The following is a 19,497-nucleotide window of genomic DNA, read 5'->3' as shown; positions in this document are numbered from 1 at the left end:
TATCAATATCAGGTGAGAATATACAAATCCACTGTACTTTTTTTTTTTTTTTTTTTTTAAACATTTAGAGAAATCCTAAAATCTTTGACAGTTTGGAAAATCAGTGATTGAGAAAATGCATCTTAGGCCATTTTCTGTGGACTGAAGAGCATCAAGTCCCTGCAGTGTCAATCTAATAGTGTTTTCACAGCCTGTCATGAATCAGGATTTCAGCCATGTTAGAGTTCCTTAATGTAGATAGATCTATGTAGCTACCTATTGACATTTAAAACCTCTGTGTTCTACTTCCTGATTGAACAGAGTTGAATCTATTGGTACAATCTCTTCTTGGAAAGGCTGAGTTGGGCACTAATGGATAGTTTGACATTGTTGTGACATCAGCTAGGCTTTTTCATTATTTGTGAATACACTTTGGGGGGTAAACCCCAAAATGTTTGACAGTTTGTTAAAGCTGAGTTTGGGTAAGTGCATTAGATCAGGGGTGACCGACCAGTCAGAGACTAAGAGCCACAAAAATTACTGTGGTACCACCCAGAGCCACAGCATATATACCAGCGTTTCTCAACCTTTTTTTCAGTCACTGCACCCTTCATAAGTACTTAAAACCCCAGTCTAAAATAAGAAGAAAAACGTTATTGTCAATTTAAAGTTAAACATTTAAAGTTAATTTATTTAAAATTAATACATACAACAAGATATTTTTTGACATAATATATTTGGACTGGGTTGGGTTGGGTTGTGCTGGGCTGGGTTAGGCTGGGCTGGACTGGACTAGGTTAGGCTGGGCTGGGCTGGGCTGGGTTAGGCTGGACTGGGCTGGGTTAGTCTGGACTGGGTTAGGCTGGACTGGGTTAGGCTGGGTTAGGCTGGGCTGGGTTAGGCTAGGCTAGGCTGGGTTAGGTTGGACTGGGCTGGAGATTAGAGGCTTTGAAATGTCTCAATGATGTCTGGCATATCAGGCTGAATGGCTTACCATTATGTTCTATGAAGAAAAAATGACTCTCCCACTCGGGTAAAAAATGTCCTGTGTTCGTCTTCATATTTTGTTTCGCTGCGCATTTCTTTCCAGACATTCTTTGGTTGTGTACAGTAGCCTAGGCTACGTTAGCTTTTGTCGTAAAAGAGAATGACCCACGCAAAGCAAATTATTTTGTTTACAATTATTTTGTTACCAAGGTGATTTGCTACCTATATGATTGGTTTGAAGTGGTTGTCACGCGACTTCCTCGCGACCTAGCGAAACGAATCATATGATTTTATGACAAATCTGCAATAAACTAAAATGGGCGGGAAGAAATGCACAGCGAAACTAGAAAGAGGGAGAGAGAGAGAAACGTTCTTATGGAATTAATTTTTTTTTTTTAATGAAAGGATGGAAGAGCTGCAAGTCAACTTTTTTTTTAATCAATGGATGGGGGAGCCGCACATTGACGGGCAAAGAGCCGCATGCGGCTCGCAAGCCGCGTGTTGGCCACCCCTGCACTAGATAGATAGATAGATAGATGATACTTTATTAATCCTGAAGGACATGTAGCACCCAGTAGCATATAAAACAAAGTACAGTACACACACAGTCATATAACAAAGAAAATAAGAATAATTGACCTCTATACAATAGATAAAGTATGCACCCTATATAAATATAATGTACTGTAGCGAAGACGATAGGTGAGCTGTGCAGACAGGTGAGTCATGCAAGTTTAACGGTTACGGTAATAAATGAAGGGAAGAGCAGGACACAGAACGAGGGAAAGAGAGAGGGGGAGCATAGAGAGCAGGAGGCGGGGCAGAGCATTAGTCCTTGTACTCCACTTCCGTCCGTCCCCCTTGTGAGGAGTTACAGAGCCTGATGGCTCTGGGGATGAAGGACCTCCTGAGTCTGTCCAACGGTACAGCAGCCTGCCACTGAACAGACTCCTCTGCTTCATTATGGTGGTGTGCAGTGGGTGGCTGTCATTGTGCACTGGGCTGATGCATGGAGGGACGGGGATGAGAGGCAGGAGGAGACACATGGGAGGGTCTACTAACACAAATGATGTAATTAGAAGCCACATGTACAGTTGGCTGTACCTGTAGTTGCTCGTAAGCTCATTCAATGAGGCCTTTAAATGTGCCACTCATTAGATACAAGCCCCCCATCTGAAACATATACAAATGATTGAAGTGATTAACTTCAGGTACTTCAGATGTTCATGGCTAGCTGTGTGAATCATCAGTATAGAGTGCTGAGGTGATGTCAGTATACAGGCTTTAATGTAACATGTAAAGTGCATTCATTAGAATGACCTATCTTGTGATTGTTTCTGTTTTTTTCCTGTCTTCCATGTGTCTGTTCTGATCCGGTGATGGGTATCTATATCAGGTGAGAATAGACCATTCCTATGTACACTTTGTGTTCTAGTTAACTTATTTGTGTCCCCAGGATGGTGGGGTTGGGGGGGGGACCACAACATATTTGACAGTTTGTTAAAGCAGAGGTTGGGTAAATGCATTGGAGAGAGAGATGGATAGAGGTCAGTGACAGAATCCTAGCACTGTGATGGTTATCAATATCAGGTTAGAATATACAAATCCACTGTACATGTTTGACTAATTAATGGTGTCCACAGGATTCTATGGGGAAAAATCCTAAAATGTTTGACAGTTTGTAAAATCAGTGATTGAGAAAATGCATCTTAGGCCATTTTCTGTGGACTGAAGAGCATTGAGTCCCTGCAATGTGAAGCGAATAATGTTTTCACAGCCTGTCATGAATCAGGATTTCCGCCATGTTAGAGTTCCTTAATGTAGATAGATCTATGTAGCTACCTATTTACATCTACATCCTCCGTGTTCTACTTCCTGATAGAACAGAGTTGAATTGACTTCAGTTACCTCAAATGTCCATGGCACATGGATAGAAATTGAACTGCTGATAGTCAAAACGGTTGCCTATTGGTACAATCTCTTCTTGGAAAGGCTGAGTTGGGCACAACTGGATAGTTTGACATTGTTGTGACATCAGCTAGGCTTTTTCATTATTTGTGAATACACTTTGGAAATTCATGTGTTCACCAATAATGATAGTTTTGTAAAAATCAAATGTACCGCTGGTTTTGTATAGGGCTTTATAGAAGAGAGAAAAATAATCTTCTTAGCCACATTGTGAAGGTGGCTGGAAAGGTGATGGGCGTACCACAGACCCCTTTGAAGGACATTTACGACCGACAGGTCCTTCGTTAAGCCAGGTCTATATAAGCCTGTACTGGTTATCTCCTTCACTGTGAGTTTGAGACTCTCCCCTCCGGCCAGAGACAGAGAGTACCGGGACCTAAGTGCAATAAACCTTATCCCCCATGCAATAAACCTGCTAAACAAAAACATGGAACTGTGACACACTGTACAGTGATCCGCTTGTGTCCATTGTTTTTTATTCACATTTTTGTATTGTACTGTCTTAAGTGTTGATGTTTATCCTGTCTGCAAATCAAGTTTCCCAATTGGGACAATAAATCTACCTGAACCCTGAACCTGAACCTGATAGAGTGCCAGTTTCATCATCCTCTTTTCGTCAATGTTTAATGTAATTCCCCAAATGTTCCTCTCTGAATTGTCTAGGTAAAAGGTTGATCAAAGGGTTCACATAATTGACAATCATGGTTGTGTGACCATACCAGGGAAAGGGAGCATTGTTGTAGTATTATTTTCAATAAGTATGTTTTGTTATTTAGCACTTATCCGAACAGTTGCACAGTAGCTTGTTGTAGATAGAACAAAAGCAAACAGAATATACAACAAGATGAATACATAATACATTGAAGAAATAAAACAATTAGGGTATATTGAAATCCAGTTTGAGGACAAAGTAAAGTGTTTTGGTTGCTGTTTTAGTAAGAAAAATGTTTTGAGTTTCATGTTAATAGGCAGGGCATTTTAGTGTAGAGGGGTCATGACGGCAAACTAATACTGTTGATACTGAGGGGATGAACTTGATGGAGATAACTAATGCACATTGCTCTTTCTTTCCAGATGCCGAAACGAAGTAAGAAGTCCCAGGTTGCCACTAAGAGGCGCGTAGAGATACGTGACTCGGCTGAGGGTTTTCCGAGTCCTCATAAAAAAAACTCAGAAACATCACACTGTGGACCCAATGTCCGCAGTGTTCCTGGGTCTTCCGAGTATCCGAGTCTTTCCGAGTATCCGAGTCTTTCTGAGCATCCGAGTCTTTCTGAGAGTGGCCCCAAGCCTTTGAACCAAAGTGGCTCCCTGCCTTTGAACATGTCTGTTCCATGTCTGTCTGTGCCTGTGATCATGTCTGACAGCAGTGATACAAATAATCGTGATTGTCAGTTGAACCAGCAGGTATGTGCCTCTGAAATGGAAAACAAGTTGTCCATCGCTGTTCCAGTCCCTGAGAGAGACCTCCAGGACATACGTCATCCGGCCATTCCAACTGCAACAGATCATAGTGATTGTACGCCAACTGTACCTCGCACATCTTGTGTATTTGGTTCATTTTCTCAAGGGCATAAGAAATTTGGAATCAATTCAGACCAGCAATGTGTTGCAAACAGTTTAGTGGCAGTTATGATGAATGTCAATAAAAGTATCCTAACGTGGTCTAGTGAAAATATCAATGATGTATTGAATGAAGGCAATACGCTCTACAGCACGGTGAGGAGTGCCGGTAATGTCCGTGGTTCTAATGTGTACCTGTTAGTTCATGATCTCCCACAGTCCTACACAATGAAAGGGACCATTTTTGCAGTCGATTATGGTCAAAGTTATGTTGGTAACACCGACATGAATGAAGAAGCTCCTCTTGAAATGCAGGACATACAAATGCCTTTAGACCTAGCCGTTCAGAGAGCCTTGACTGACTACGATGCTTGTTTTGTAACTATGAGGACATCCACATGTGTCGTTATTAAACAAGGTAACTATTTCAGTGTATTTGATCCTCATTCACGCAATAGCAAAGGGCTGTTTGATTCACACAGTAATAGAGCTGTAGTCATTCATCACTCCAATTGGTACAGTGTTTATAAACATATTAGAGAACTCCTGTACCAACTGACTGCTAGTGCTAAGACCGAATGGGAGAAGTGTTTTGAGATTACTGGAGTCAAAGTATTGAACATGGGCCGAGAACAAGAGAATCTTGTAAGTGGTGAGCAACACAGTCAAACTGATAAGTCCAGTACATCCAACAGTCAGTCACATAGTTACGATGCATGTAATGATTTGTATACGGAAAATGAGTACCCTCTGTACAGTGAAGTGCTACGAGGCAGACGACATGCAACACCTGTTAAAACTGTATCTACAGACGGTGGTAGAAAACGGCAAATGCATGAGAAACATTTCCATTCAAGTGGCGGCGCAATGTTGACTTGTCATGATCAAGATAATCAAGTTGCAGTGATTGATGGTACAGCGCAACGTGAACGATCTGCCGGCACAATTCAACCATCCTGCAGTAGCATGTTGAAAGGTAAATGTTTGCCATGTAATGCTACTAACAGTGTCATGCCAATTGAACCATCTACCAGTACAGGTGCCCGTAACGATAAACGGCCACTTTATAGTGCAGTGCTAAGAGGTGACCGTATGACGGGTAATGACATGAAAACGTCCTTCAGCAATGATGCTTGTGTTGCCGATGTTAATGTTCCGCGATCAAACCGTACAGGGACACTTTATCCATGTCGGAACAGAGCAGAATTACCAGGAAAGACAGCTTTGCATGGTAAAAATAACAAAGGAGTGCACACCAGAAATACCAGAGTTAAGAGAAAGAGAGATGACGTGACCAGTTGCACACAGGCTGAGGAGTGTACAGAAACTTCACATACGAATACGTGGTCAACAACTCATCAATGCAACACATTTGAAAAGCATTCTGATATGGTTATAGAAATGAACACAGGACATGGCAGTGACATTTGTGAAATAACAGATGATGTCATACTTACTGATATTGTAAGATCAGAACTGACTTTTGCACCCCTCACATCAGTGGATCAGGATCTATTGTGCTCTCAATTAAACATCACAAATGAATGTGTCAATGTTACTGAACCAAGTAAAGAGTTTGCACCAATGGGCCATCCTTGTGAGACAAAGCAAATCAAAGGTGATGGGAACTGCTTCTTCAGAGCATTGTCTTTTGCAATCTGTGGTAATGAAAACAAACATGTGAAAATTCGCCGTGCTATATTTCACCATGTCAGTCAGAACCCGTCAGTATTTCAGCAGTATTTGAGAGAAGGTTATGCATCAATGGAGCAATACTTGACCACATCAAGAATGCAGTATTCAAGAAACTGGGCTACAGAACTTGAAATATTTGCCGCCGCCAACTTGTTCCAAACAGGCATTATGACATTTAATGGTGACCGATGGAATGTCTTCCCTAGTTATCATATACCTACTGATGTTCAGACATTCACTCTGACAAGTAATGCAATCTATCTGAATAATGCAAATGGAAACCATTATGAGGTTGTAACATGTGTCAAGGGAAGACATAATGAAATGTGTTGTGCAGGAATGTGTAAACATCTAAGACAGACAAGCACAAGGACGTTGAGGAAAAGGTCAAACAATGCAACGCAGGAGAGCTGGAAAAGGTTAAAAGCTGAGAAGGACATAGATAAATATCACAATGATGCAATCTATAGTGGAAACAAAATTATGTCAATCAAGGGGAAATACGCTACAAATTCACAGTTCCGAGCAAATGTTAAAGCAAATGCTTCTGAGTACAGCGAGATGAAATATACTACAGATGACACATTCCGAGCACATAAACGTGAGTCCAGCAAGATGAAATACAGTAGTAACGACGAGTTTCACGCAAACGTCTGTGAGTACAGTAAAAAGAAATATGCGACCAATCCAGAGTTCCAAGCAGACGTCCGTCAGTACAGTAAGGAGAAATACTTGACCGATCCAGAGTTCCAAGCAGACGTTCGTCAGTACAGTAAGGAGAAATACTTGACCGATCCAGAGTTCCAAGCAGACGTCCGTCAGTACAGTAAGGAGAAATACTTGACCGATCCAGAGTTCCAAGCAGACGTTCGTCAGTACAGTAAGGAGAAATACTTGACCGATCCAGAGTTCCAAGCAGATGTTCGTCAGTACAGTAAGGAGAAATACTTGACCGATCCAGAGTTCCAAGCAGATGTTCGTCAGTACAGTAAGGAGAAATACTTGACCGATCCAGAGTTCCAAGCAGACGTCCGTCAGTACAGTAAGGAGAAATACTCGACCAATCCAGAGTTCCAAGCAGATGTCTGTCAGTACAGTAAGGAGAAATACTTGACCGATCCAGAGTTCCAAGCAGATGTTCGTCAGTACAGCAAGGAGAAATACTCGACCAATCCAGAGTTCCAAGCAGACGTTCGTCAGTACAGCCAGGACAGATATGCGGAAAAGAAACAAAACCAAAATGACATTGATTTTGCAATTGAATATTTCAAAAAACAAGTCTGTGTAGGCCCTGAATTTGCTTGCTGTGTTTGTCATCGTCAACTTTTCAGAAAGCAGGTTATTGAATGTAAGAAATATTTTTATGAGAACAAGGGTAAAGATATTGCTTCATTAGCAGAAAAGTGCATTACACTGAAATATTTGCATGACTGTGATAGGAAGTGTTTACGTGATTGTGAAATGTCAAAGGGATCATTTTCTAAACTGTGGATTTGTCACACATGCCATCGAAAAGTGCTATCAGGCAAAATGCCTCAAGAGAGTGTTGCAAACAATCTACATCTGGAAGAAGTACCACCAGAACTGAAATCTCTTAATGTTTTGGAACAACACCTGATAGCGCAACATATTCCATTTATGAAAGTGGTTGCATTGCCTAAAGGCGGCCAGAACGGTGTTCACGGGCCAGTTGTGTGTGTACCTGCCAACTTAGCTGATGTCAGCAATGTTCTCCCAAGAAATGAGTGTGATGACATGATGATACGAATTAAACTGAAAAGGAAGCTGACATATAAAGGTCATTATGATTATCAATATGTTCATACAGATCACGTAAGAAATGCTTTGGAATACTTGATTAGTCATAATCCGTACTATGCTGACATACAGATCAATACAGAGTGGACAAACCCTTTAATTCAAACCAATGAGATTGATGAGGTTGTTACTGAACAGAATGATCAATCAGTCAGAAATGATGATGACAATGATGATGAAGCCCATGAGGATAATACAAACATTGATAATGAAACGGAAGACAATGATGAAGATCTTACATACACTGAGCAACAGCCTGGACTCTACCTTGACTCATGCCTTCAACCGGTTGATTTAGCACAAGATATAGCAGACCAGCATTTTGACAGTATAATGTGTGTGGCCCCTGCAGAAGGAAACAGCCCTGTTAGACTATTAATGGATAAAACAAATGAGGCTAAATGTTTTCCAGTTCTGTATCCAAAAGGAAGTCCTACTTTTCATGATGAAAGAGAGGAGAAAATTACACTTGCAAGGTACCTCAACAACAGACTATTAAATGCGGATGGCAGGTTTGCAAAGAATACAGATTTCATATTTTATGCTCAATATATATCCGAAGTTCAACAGGTTGTTTCTAGTGTTTCTATAGCTATGAGAAAAGGAGTAGCGAGAAAAAATACCAGGCCCATCACAGCTGACATGTTAACAGATCCAGAGTCATTAAGGAAAATATTACACTTCGATGAAGGCTACAAGTATCTAAGACAGATTCGTGGCAGTCCAGCATTCTGGCAATGTGCACAAAAAGACCTGTTTGCTATGATAAGACAGCTGGGTATCCCTACATGGTTTTGCTCATTTTCAGCAGCAGATATGAGATGGCCTGAAATGCTTAGCACCCTACTACACCAAGAAGGAAAACAGGTTGATGTTGAAGAACTTGATTGGGCAGGAAAAAGTAGCATACTTAAACAGAACCCAGTGACAGCTGCGAGGATGTTTGATCACCGATGGCATTGCTTTCTAAAAGAAGTCATATTATCTGCAGCAGCACCTATTGGACAGGTAATTGATTATTTCTACCGTGTGGAGTTTCAACAGAGGGGAAGTCCTCATTGCCATTGTCTATTCTGGGTCAAAGATGCACCACAAATCGATAAAAATACAGATGCAGATGTTGTTGAATTTGTGGACCAGTATGTAACATGTGAGATGCCATCAACAGATGATGAAGAGCTGCACGAGATCGTGAATAGTGTTCAAAAGCACAGCAGCAGACACTCAAAGACATGCAGAAAAAATAAAACAGTTTGTCGATTCAATTTTCCTAGGCCAGTTTCTTGTCAAACATTCATAAGCCGAGCAAAATCTCTAGAACAGAAAAGTCATTCAATGGAGGAACTAAAGATGAAGCTGTATGGTGTAGACGACTGTCATAATACACACAATGATAAAGAGGAATTTATTTTGACCATAGAGGACGCACATAACATTCTTGAAATGGTACGCCAAGCAGAATCAAGTTTACCGGTAGATGCTAAGTTTGATTCAATAGATGACAGACTTAAAGCAGCTGGCATTAATCCAGAAATGTATCATTTAGCGTGGAAGACAGTTCAAGAGGACTTGAAAAGAGATACTGCAATAAAAATTCTCGAGATGGTGAAAAAAACAGTATCGAATCCTGAGGCTACATTTGATTCAACAGATGATTTATTTCAATCGATAGGTATTAATCAAGAAATCTTTGAATTAGCATACAACAGAGTTGCTAAGAAAACAGGTGTTGTTTTGAAACGATCGCCAAATAGTACCTGGGTAAATCAATACAACAAAGATTTGTTACGAGGCTGGAATGCTAATATGGATATTCAATTTGTTGTAGATGCATATTCATGCGTTGTGTACATAATCTCTTACATCTCAAAAGCTGAGCGCCAAATGGGATTGCTACTTGATCGCACGCAGAAGGAAAGCCTCAATGGAAACCTTGATGCTAAACAAGCATTCCAAAGAATTGGTGCTGCTTATCTTCATAATAGAGAAGTTAGTGCACAAGAGGCTGTATATAGAGTAACAAACATGCACTTGAAGGAATGCTCTCGCAAAGTTCAGTTTATTCCTGTTGTGGATACTGTTAGAATGTCCAAACCTTTGAATGTACTCAAGAACATGTCCTCGCAGGAGACAGATGATGACTCGGGTTTATGGATGATTAGTCTAACAGACAGATATAAAAACCGACCCCAAACAGAAGAATTTGAACATGTATGCCTAGCTACATTTATTTCAGAATATAGGGTGCTGTCAAAATCAGAGGTTTCCACATCACAATCTGAAACATTTCAACTGAAACAAAATATGGGATATGTGAAAAGACGTACACGAACACAAGGTGCAGTTGTGAGGTATCCAAGATTTTCACCCACAAAAGATCCTGAAAAATACCATCAGTCACTGTTACAACTGTTCTTGCCATATTATCAAGACCATCAATTAAAACCTTCAGGTTTTGAGTCATTTGAAGACTTTTACAAACTTGGTGCTGTGACAAATGCTGATAATGTTTTACAAACAGTGAAATCCATCGTTGACACAAACAGGTCCCTTTATGAAAAAGAAAGTACCAAAATTGATGAAGCTCAAGAGCTCTTGGAGCAAAATGGTGATTTGGAAGATGCTTGGGCCCAACTCTGTCCTGAATCTGAAAATGAACGGTTAGAATGTGTTGACCTAAGGAAAAAACAAGTTCATGATGACGATGACAATGATGATGATAGAAACATGCCTGACCTGACCTCAAATGCACAAAAGGTTTGCACCACTGAAGCTCAAAATGCCCTCATGTGTAGAGAAGATGCATTACATCTAATGAGATCTTTAAATAAGGAGCAATCAAGTATCTTTCATGAAATACGCAGCTGGTGTTTACAGAAAATACATGGGGAAAGTCCTGAGCCATTCAATTGTTTCATCACTGGAGGTGCAGGCACAGGGAAGACACACTTGCTGAAAGCGATACATTATGAATCAAGCCGATTGTTGTCGCAAACTTCTAGAAATCCTGACAACATCACAGTTCTATTAACAGCTCCAACTGGTGTTGCTGCATATAATATTGGTGCGTCAACAATACACAACACTTTTTCCATTGGTGCTAATGTAACATTACCTTATGTACCTCTTGGAGAAGAGAAAATAAATGCTCTACGTGCAAAACTGGGTGATCTACAAATATTAATTATTGATGAAATATCCATGGTTGACCATCGGCTTCTGTCTTACATCCATGGCAGATTGAGACAAATCAAACAGACTGGTGACTATTCACTCTTTGGAAAAGTAAGCATACTTGCAGTCGGTGATTTTTATCAGCTACCACCTGTGAAAGGTACAGCTTTATATGCAGATGCAAAAGGAGTGAATTTGTGGCACGATAACTTCAAGGTTGCAAAATTAACACAGATTGTCAGACAAAAAAATGAAAGATTTGCTGAATTGCTAAATCAATTAAGAATACGTAAAAAGAATGAACCCCTAAATGAAATAGATGTCCATTTGATAAAACAACGTGAAACTGGAGAGCAGTCCAACGCAATTCACATATTTGCTACCAATAATGAGGTTGACAGGTACAATATAAAAATGCTGCATGAAAAATGTCCAGATGCCATTACTATAGAGGCAGAGGATTATGAAAGAAACCCAAAGACTGGAAGGATGGAGAAAAAAACAGGTCATCATAAGAAAGTCTTTAACTCTTGTTTATCACAATCTGTGAGCATTGGAAAAGGTGCAAGGGTTATGTTAAAGAAGAATATAGATGTTTCAGATGGTCTCGTGAATGGTGCATTTGGAACCGTTGTCCATATAATGTCTTCATCTGAAAGTTCATTTCCCTCTGAGGTTCATGTTTTGTTTGATGATCCAAAAGTTGGCAAAAATCAGAGGTCAAAGACACCAAAAAATATCTCTGAAAATAAAACAATTATTGAACCACAAGAAGATAACGTGACAAATAGTGGTGGAGTAAGACGGCAATTTCCTTTGAAATTAGCATGGGCATGCACAGTTCACAAAGTACAAGGTTTGACCGTTGACAATGCTGTTGTTTCATTAAAAAGAATATTTGCAGCAGGGCAAGCATATGTGGCACTAAGTCGTGTGAGAACACTCAGTGGTCTTATTATTGAAGATTTTAAGGATTCAGTCATATATTGCAATGAGAAAATTGATGAGGCAATTAAAAGCATGCCAGAGTTTATTGTGCACTATCAGAACCCCAACAAAACCACTTCATTTACAATGGTTTTACACAATGTCCAGAGTCTAAAAGCACATTTTAAAGATGTACAAGCACATACATTCTTTATGAATGCTGATTGCATTTGTTTAACAGAAACATGGCTAACATCTGAAGATTCATACAATGAGCCACATTTGTCAGGTTTCAAATTTCAACACAATCCAAGATCAAATTGTTATGATAATAGCCATCCAGTGCTAGCAAAATTAAAACAACAAGCAAGAGGTGGAGTTGGAATGTATTGTAGCCTTGATCACACAATCAATGCCTGGATTCCAGAAATCTGTAATTTAGAGTGTTTGATGTTTGAGGTTCCACAGGTTAATCTGACAGTTGCTGTTTTATACAGACCAAATTCATATTCAATAGATCTCTTCCGTCAAAACTTGGTGAAACTAATTCATGCTTTCGATAAATATGCTGGAGGTAAAGTTATTATGGGAGATTTCAATGAAGATATATTGACATCATCTACCATTGCAAATCTGATGCAACAACACAACTACCTACAATGTGTACAAAATGCAACAACAGAGAAAGGTACCTTGATTGATCATGTATATATTAAAGATGTTGATAATGTGACTGTCCATGTGTTACCAACCTACTACAGTTTCCATGACGCTATTAGTATTTCAATAGTTTGAGTTGAGTTGCTATAAAGATATTCAGATAATTGTTGTATAATAGACGACTTTTATAGAATTATTGCTTAATATTTTTCATTGCAATATTGCTTAACACTTGTTTCATTGAAATATTATTCTATCACTGTCAATAGCGTCCGTCCACTATTTAGGGGGGAGGGGGAAGCAGGGGGAGGTGATATTTTGGACGGCCCCCTGCGGGAAACTAACAAAAGGTGCTTTCTCACTGGTAATGGGCTGAGTCAACCCAGGGCAAACTTCAAGTTCACACTCTTGCAGGCATACATTTTTGCCCTGGGTTTCGAGTAAGAAATGAAAGTCTGTTCAACCTGGAGTTACCCCAGGTTGAAATTCCCAGTGAGAAAGCACCTAATCCCATCCTGCACTCCAGTTGTATCAGAAATGTAACTGGGATATGATGTCATCCCAGGTGCCAATTCTGGAGCTCTGATACAACTGGAATGCAGCATCAGCACTGCTGGTGTGGAGAGGAACACTGCTGGGGTGGGAGAGACTGCTGGGGTGGGAGAGAAACACTGCTGGGGTGGGAGAGACTGCTGGGGTGGGAGAGGAACACTGCTGGGGTGGGAGAGGAACACTGCTGGGGTGGGAGATGAACACTGCTGGGGTGGGAGAGACTGCTGGGGTGGGAGAGGAACACTGCTGGGGTGGGAGAGGAACACTGCTGGGGTGGGAGAGGAACACTGCTGGGGTGGGAGAGGAACACTGCTGGGGTGGGACAGGAACACTGCTGGGGTGGGAGAGGGCTGAGAGGGTATGGCAGTGTTGGGGTGGGAGAGGGCTGAGAGGGTACGGCAGTGTTGGGGTGGGAGAGGGCTGAGAGGGTACGGCAGTGTTGGGGTGGGAGAGGGCTGAGAGGGTACGGCAGTGTTGGGGTGGGAGAGGGCTGAGAGGTTACGGCAGTGTTGGGGTGGGAGAGGGCTGAGAGGGTACGGCAGTGTTGGGGTGGGAGAGGGCTGAGAGGGTACGGCAGTGTTGGGGTGGGAGAGGGCTGAGAGGGTACGCAGTGTTGGGGTGGAAGAGGGCTGAGAGGGTACGGTAGTGTTGGGGTTGGGGGTGTCAGGCTTTGGTAGCACTTCTGGGATGGAAGAATACTGAGAAAAGTGTCGCACAGCTGCCCAAATAGAAATAGTTTACAGAGCTCAGACACTGGGAGTCATGCCTACATTGGGTCATACATGATCTGGTGGCTTCACCACTCTCCACAGACAGATTGATGCTAATGCTGGGCACTAAACTCCATAAATAACTGCCCAGTATACCGACCAACCAGAGGACAGAGCAAGAACCATCTGCAACATCTATGTGTCTAGCAGGCTGAACTCCCCAACCCATAGCAGCAACAGATGAGAGGACTGCAAAAGACAACCTGCTGCCTCATCTGAGGGTTTAACAGGGGGAACACCTGGCCCTGACGCTGCAAAAGACCTTTGGATAATGTACATGACCACCACTACACCGGCTATGGGTTTAACAGGGGGAACACCTGGCCCTGAGGCAACAAAGTAATCTGAGAGCAGCCCCCCCCTATCTCAACAACCAAGAAGAACTGTGACACCTCCTGTGGACTCTGCACCTTTTGACAGCAGTACTAGGATGGCAGAGAGGACAGTATTGCTGGGGTGGGTGAAAGCAAGCCTTGCTACAATTGTTCTGAAAAAAAAAACAGTTCTGTGTAATTTGCTTAAAAACATTCATGCAATTTTTGTAATGTTCCTATTTTTATGATCATATTTTATATAATTATTTGAATTATCCACCACAATAGTTCCATATTATTACTAATATGATGTACTGGAGTCATCAAAGTCAATCAAAAGTTTCTTTGCAATGTATGTTTTTGTTTGTTTTCTTAAAGGGCTTCCAGAACATATCCTGATCTTAGATATCTGAAGAAGATGAAGCATTTCCTCAAACAATACCCTGCAATCCAGGCAGCTTCAATGGACGAATGAAGACTTCAATGGACAGAGAAAGGTATAAATTGATGTAAAATAAGTCATAATGAAATTTGAATTTGCCTGATTCTGAGTCAAAGCATGCATGCATGTTGTACTTCTGATTCTCTTCTCAGACTGGAGTGTCACATGATGACATTAGGCTCTTAGCTGTCTGAAGAAGATTGAACAGCCTCTTCCTAATGGTCGAACATTTCATCAAACAATACCCTGCAATCCACGCAGGTTTCATAGACCAATGACTGAAGACTTCAATGGATAGAGACAGGTATAAATTGATGTAAAATAAGTCATAATTTCCTGAAAATTTAATTTGCCTGATTCTGAAACAAAGCATGCGTGCATGTTGTACTTCTGATTCTCTTCTCAGACTGGAGTGTCACATGATGACGTTAAGCTCTTAGCTGTCTGAAGAAGATTGAACAGCCTCTTCCTAATGGTCGAACAATTCATCAAACAATACCCTGCAATCCACGCAGGTTTCATAGACCAATGACTGAAGACTTCAATGGACAGAGACAGGTATAAATTGATGTAAAATAAGTCATAATTTCCTGAAAATTTAATTAGCCTGATTCTGAAACAAAGCATGCGTGCATGTTGTACTTCTGATTCTCTTCTCAGACTGGAGTGTCACATGATGACGTTAGGCTCTTAGCTGTCTGAAGAAGATTGAACAGCCTCTTCCTAATGGTCGAACATTTCATCAAACAATACCCTGCAATCCACGCAGGTTTCATAGACCAATGACTGAAGACTTCAATGGACAGAGACAGGTATAAATTGATGTAAAATAAGTCATAATTTCCTGAAAATTGAATTTGCCTGATTCTGAAACAAAGCATGTGTGCATGTTGTACTTCTGATTCTCTTCTCAGACTGGAGTGTCACATGATGACATTAATATGTGTCAGGACTCTATGGACACAATGATTGTAAAAAAGTGTGGTATGTGTGTTTTCTGACAAGAGTTTAATTGAAACGCAAATCCTCCCCATTCTTGACAAACTGAAGGACATTTTCAGACAAGTAAGACAATTCTGCCTTCAAGACTGCCATGAATGAGAAGGTCTTGGCAGACCTCTCCCCATGCTATTTAGGAAAGGATATCACACATATGCATTCTCTGAGACAAACAGACAACAGCATTCTCACACAATGCCTGGGTGGTGACAGACACATATACACAGTACATGTTGTAAATTGTAGAAAGTGGAGTGGAAGAGATTATGCCTTGGGTGAGATTACAGTGTAAAACACTAAGAACAGCAGTAAAGGTCAGATTGTTTATTTAAACCAGTTCAGGACTAAGATCCATGCTGGTAAAGAAACAAATGTCAATAGGTGAATTAACATATCCAACGAGCAGTGCCTTTTAAATTGAATGTGTTATCTTTTCCAAGCTGCATTTTCTTTTGGCCCTCATAACGGTATGAGATGATTGTGTTTATTTAAATTGTACATTCATTTTTATTTTTTTTATCACACACAACTGTTGGATGTCTATATTACTATGCAAAATACCATAATAAAATGTGTATCTTTGAAGATGAAACAAATGATTTGCATGACTTATTTAACTCTTCACCACAAGAACTATAAAGAGAGATGCCCAACATCAGCTAGATGCACAAGTAAGTCTGCAGAATACAGGACATTGTGTGCATTAACGCACTTCCAACTTTGACATGGTGGTGGCGCTAGAGGGTTTGAGCTGTCGCAATGCCACTTGCTGCCAGAGGTCATGGGACTGTCCCCGATGAGTGTGCCAAATGTGGCTTTAATACATTAACAATTTTCTGAGATATGACCACACTTCCTGTTTGGCGGCTTGGACACCAAATTTGATTGGCTGTAGCGGGCGAACCCTTTCGAAAATTGAAAATCCCTGAACATCCTATGTGGACATTGGTCTAGAGAATGTGCCTACCGAGTTTCGTGCAGATTGGTCAAAATTCCTAGGAGGAGATACATTTGAAGTGTTTTTCAAAAAATTCAAGATGGCGGAAAATCTATATAACCGGAAGTTATGGGTCCTTGAGGCAAATTTGTTCATCATGAGGAGAGACATATGTGTGCAAAGTGTCATGTCTGTAGGTCAAACGGGGCCTGAGATATGCCTGTTCAAAGTTCGCAACTTCAGTCGGCTGCTATAGCGCCCCCTATTGGCTAATCGATCTGGGTCGTGCTCCATGGACTCAGCACATCATCCTCTACCATCATGCAAATTTTGGTAAAAAGTTACCACTCCGTTCTATAGGCTGCCATTGACTCCCATGGCGGAAAAAAGAATAATAATAATAAATATAGCTGCAAGCAGCAATAACGGGGCCAAGCACAATGAACGCATCAAAGCCAACGAGCAAAACACGCCATAGCTACATTGGAGCTATGCATGTGAGCATCTATGTCGCCTGACCAGGCGAATCAGGTGAAATTCATGCAACAGTATCATCATCACCATGATCATCATCATCATCATCATCATTATACAACTGCATTCACATTCAATTCATCTGACAGCGTCAAGTGAGAGTCAGGTCATTTTTAGAATCTCATTACATTCATTCTATTTTGGTACATATGTTTTAGAACCTATTTCTCTGCATGTCTACATGCCACATGATCGTTCTCCAGGCCTTCCATCAGCCTGGAAGGCCCACCTTTACCATCAAGTCTCAGTGCGGGGATTTCTTGATAATTCAGCTACCTATGAAGAACACTCACAACTTTTGTTTCTCTCTACACCTCACAGTTTCCAGAACAATGCCCCCCCTACACTTGGTGTAAGTAGGCTATGTAGTCTGTGGGCTACTGTCCTCTCCCAGGATGAAGTGTTTAGATTGAAGGCTAAAACCCTCTCCCTGGTTGAAGTGTGTAAGCTATATACTGCAAAAGGTACACTATCCAAACTTGATACTCTTTACCACTCTACCATCCAGTTTGTCACCCATGCCACATACAATACACACCACTGCACTCGTTACTCTTTGGACAACTAACCTTCCCATCAAACCTGTCATAACATTCCCTAGTTTAATCTCATTTGGACCCTTCTCCAACTATCACCTCTCTACCTATGTCACATGTTACACTAAATGCCTCTCACACACTGACTCCTACAAAAGCCAGTTCATTTACAATGGCTCTACACAATATCCAGTCTTAAAGCAGACTTTAAAGATGTACACACACATCAGTTCTTTATGAACGCTGATTGCATTTGTGTAACAGAAACATGGCTAACATTTGCCATAGCCACATTTGAGCTATGCATGTGACTATTTCTCTGCATGTCAACCTCCCACCTGGTCATTGTCCAGGCCTTATATCTGCCTGGGAGTCCCACCTTTACCATCAAGTATCACTGCAAGGATAGCTTGACAATTCAACAATCTGTGAACAACACTCACAATTCTTGTTTCTCTCTTAACCTCACAGTTTTCAGAAGAATGCCCCTCTCCTACCCATACATTTGGTGTAAGTAGGCTATGTAATTTAAGGTCTACATTTCCATCCAATTGACCTGAATGACTACTGTCAAACTAACGTGGAGTCCATATGCATTCAATTGTAGTGATCTTGATTATTTCAGTTAAACAAGCACATTCTTCATATAAGAAGACACGACACATTGGTTTAATTCTAGCAATGAAAATACAATGAAAGTGCAATGGGGGTCCCTTTGCACAACAATGCTTATATAAACATCAAAATGTAATCTGACAGTGTTGTGCCCAATTAGTAATTTGTAGAGCATGCCATCAGCTACCTATACAAGCATTATGAACCCCATGTAGCCACGGGGGGCGCTACAGCAATCAATTGCGTTTTAGCCACTTTTAAGAATTTTGGCTCGTTATAGCGTTACCCTTTGGCCTAACTGCTTCATATTTCTTCAGTTACCTCAATATATGCTCTGGTACTACTATATCTGTTTTCGGAAATACCATCCAAGCGGTTAGGCCTCAACAGGAAATGAGCTCTCTAGCGCCCCCATTCAGTTTATTCTGGCCAGTAATGGAGGCTTAGCCTTGGGCTGACATTGTTGATATGACCACAACGTTTTGTGATGTTCCATGCATTCCTTCAGAAGTTACATGCCTTTTTGTGAAAAGCCACACCCTCTGCAATATTCAATTGCTCACAGTGGCTACTTTCATCAAGTTTTCTAAATTATGCCAAGATGGAACTTTAGATATTCATTGCTAGATTCTATAAACTGTGCTTTATGTAGATTGACAAAACTTCCTAGGAAGAGATAGATTTCAAGTGTTTTTCCAAAAATGCTTATTTGTTGCAAATTAACATAATCTGAAGTCATGGCTCTTTGAGGCAAATTTGTTCAACCTGATGAGACATATATGCCTCCAAAGCTTCCAAGAATCTAGCTCCAACAGGGCATGAGATATGATTGTTCAAAGTTTGCATTTTAGCCCCTTTTATGTATTTTGGCTTATTTTAGCACCACCATGTGGCCAATCAGGCTCTTCTTTCTCCAGTCACCATTAGACATACGGTGGTACCACTGTACTGTTTTTCGGAAAACTCTGCATGGCGGTTAGGCCTAAAATGAAAATGAGCTCTCTAGCGCCCCCATTTGGTTTTATTG

The sequence above is a fragment of the Borostomias antarcticus genome, assembly GCF_949987555.1.
Source record: "Borostomias antarcticus genome assembly, chromosome: 3".
Taxonomy (NCBI): domain Eukaryota; kingdom Metazoa; phylum Chordata; class Actinopteri; order Stomiiformes; family Stomiidae; genus Borostomias; species Borostomias antarcticus.
The sequence above is the reverse complement of the archived record's forward strand: the minus strand, read 5'-3'. Positions refer to the sequence as shown.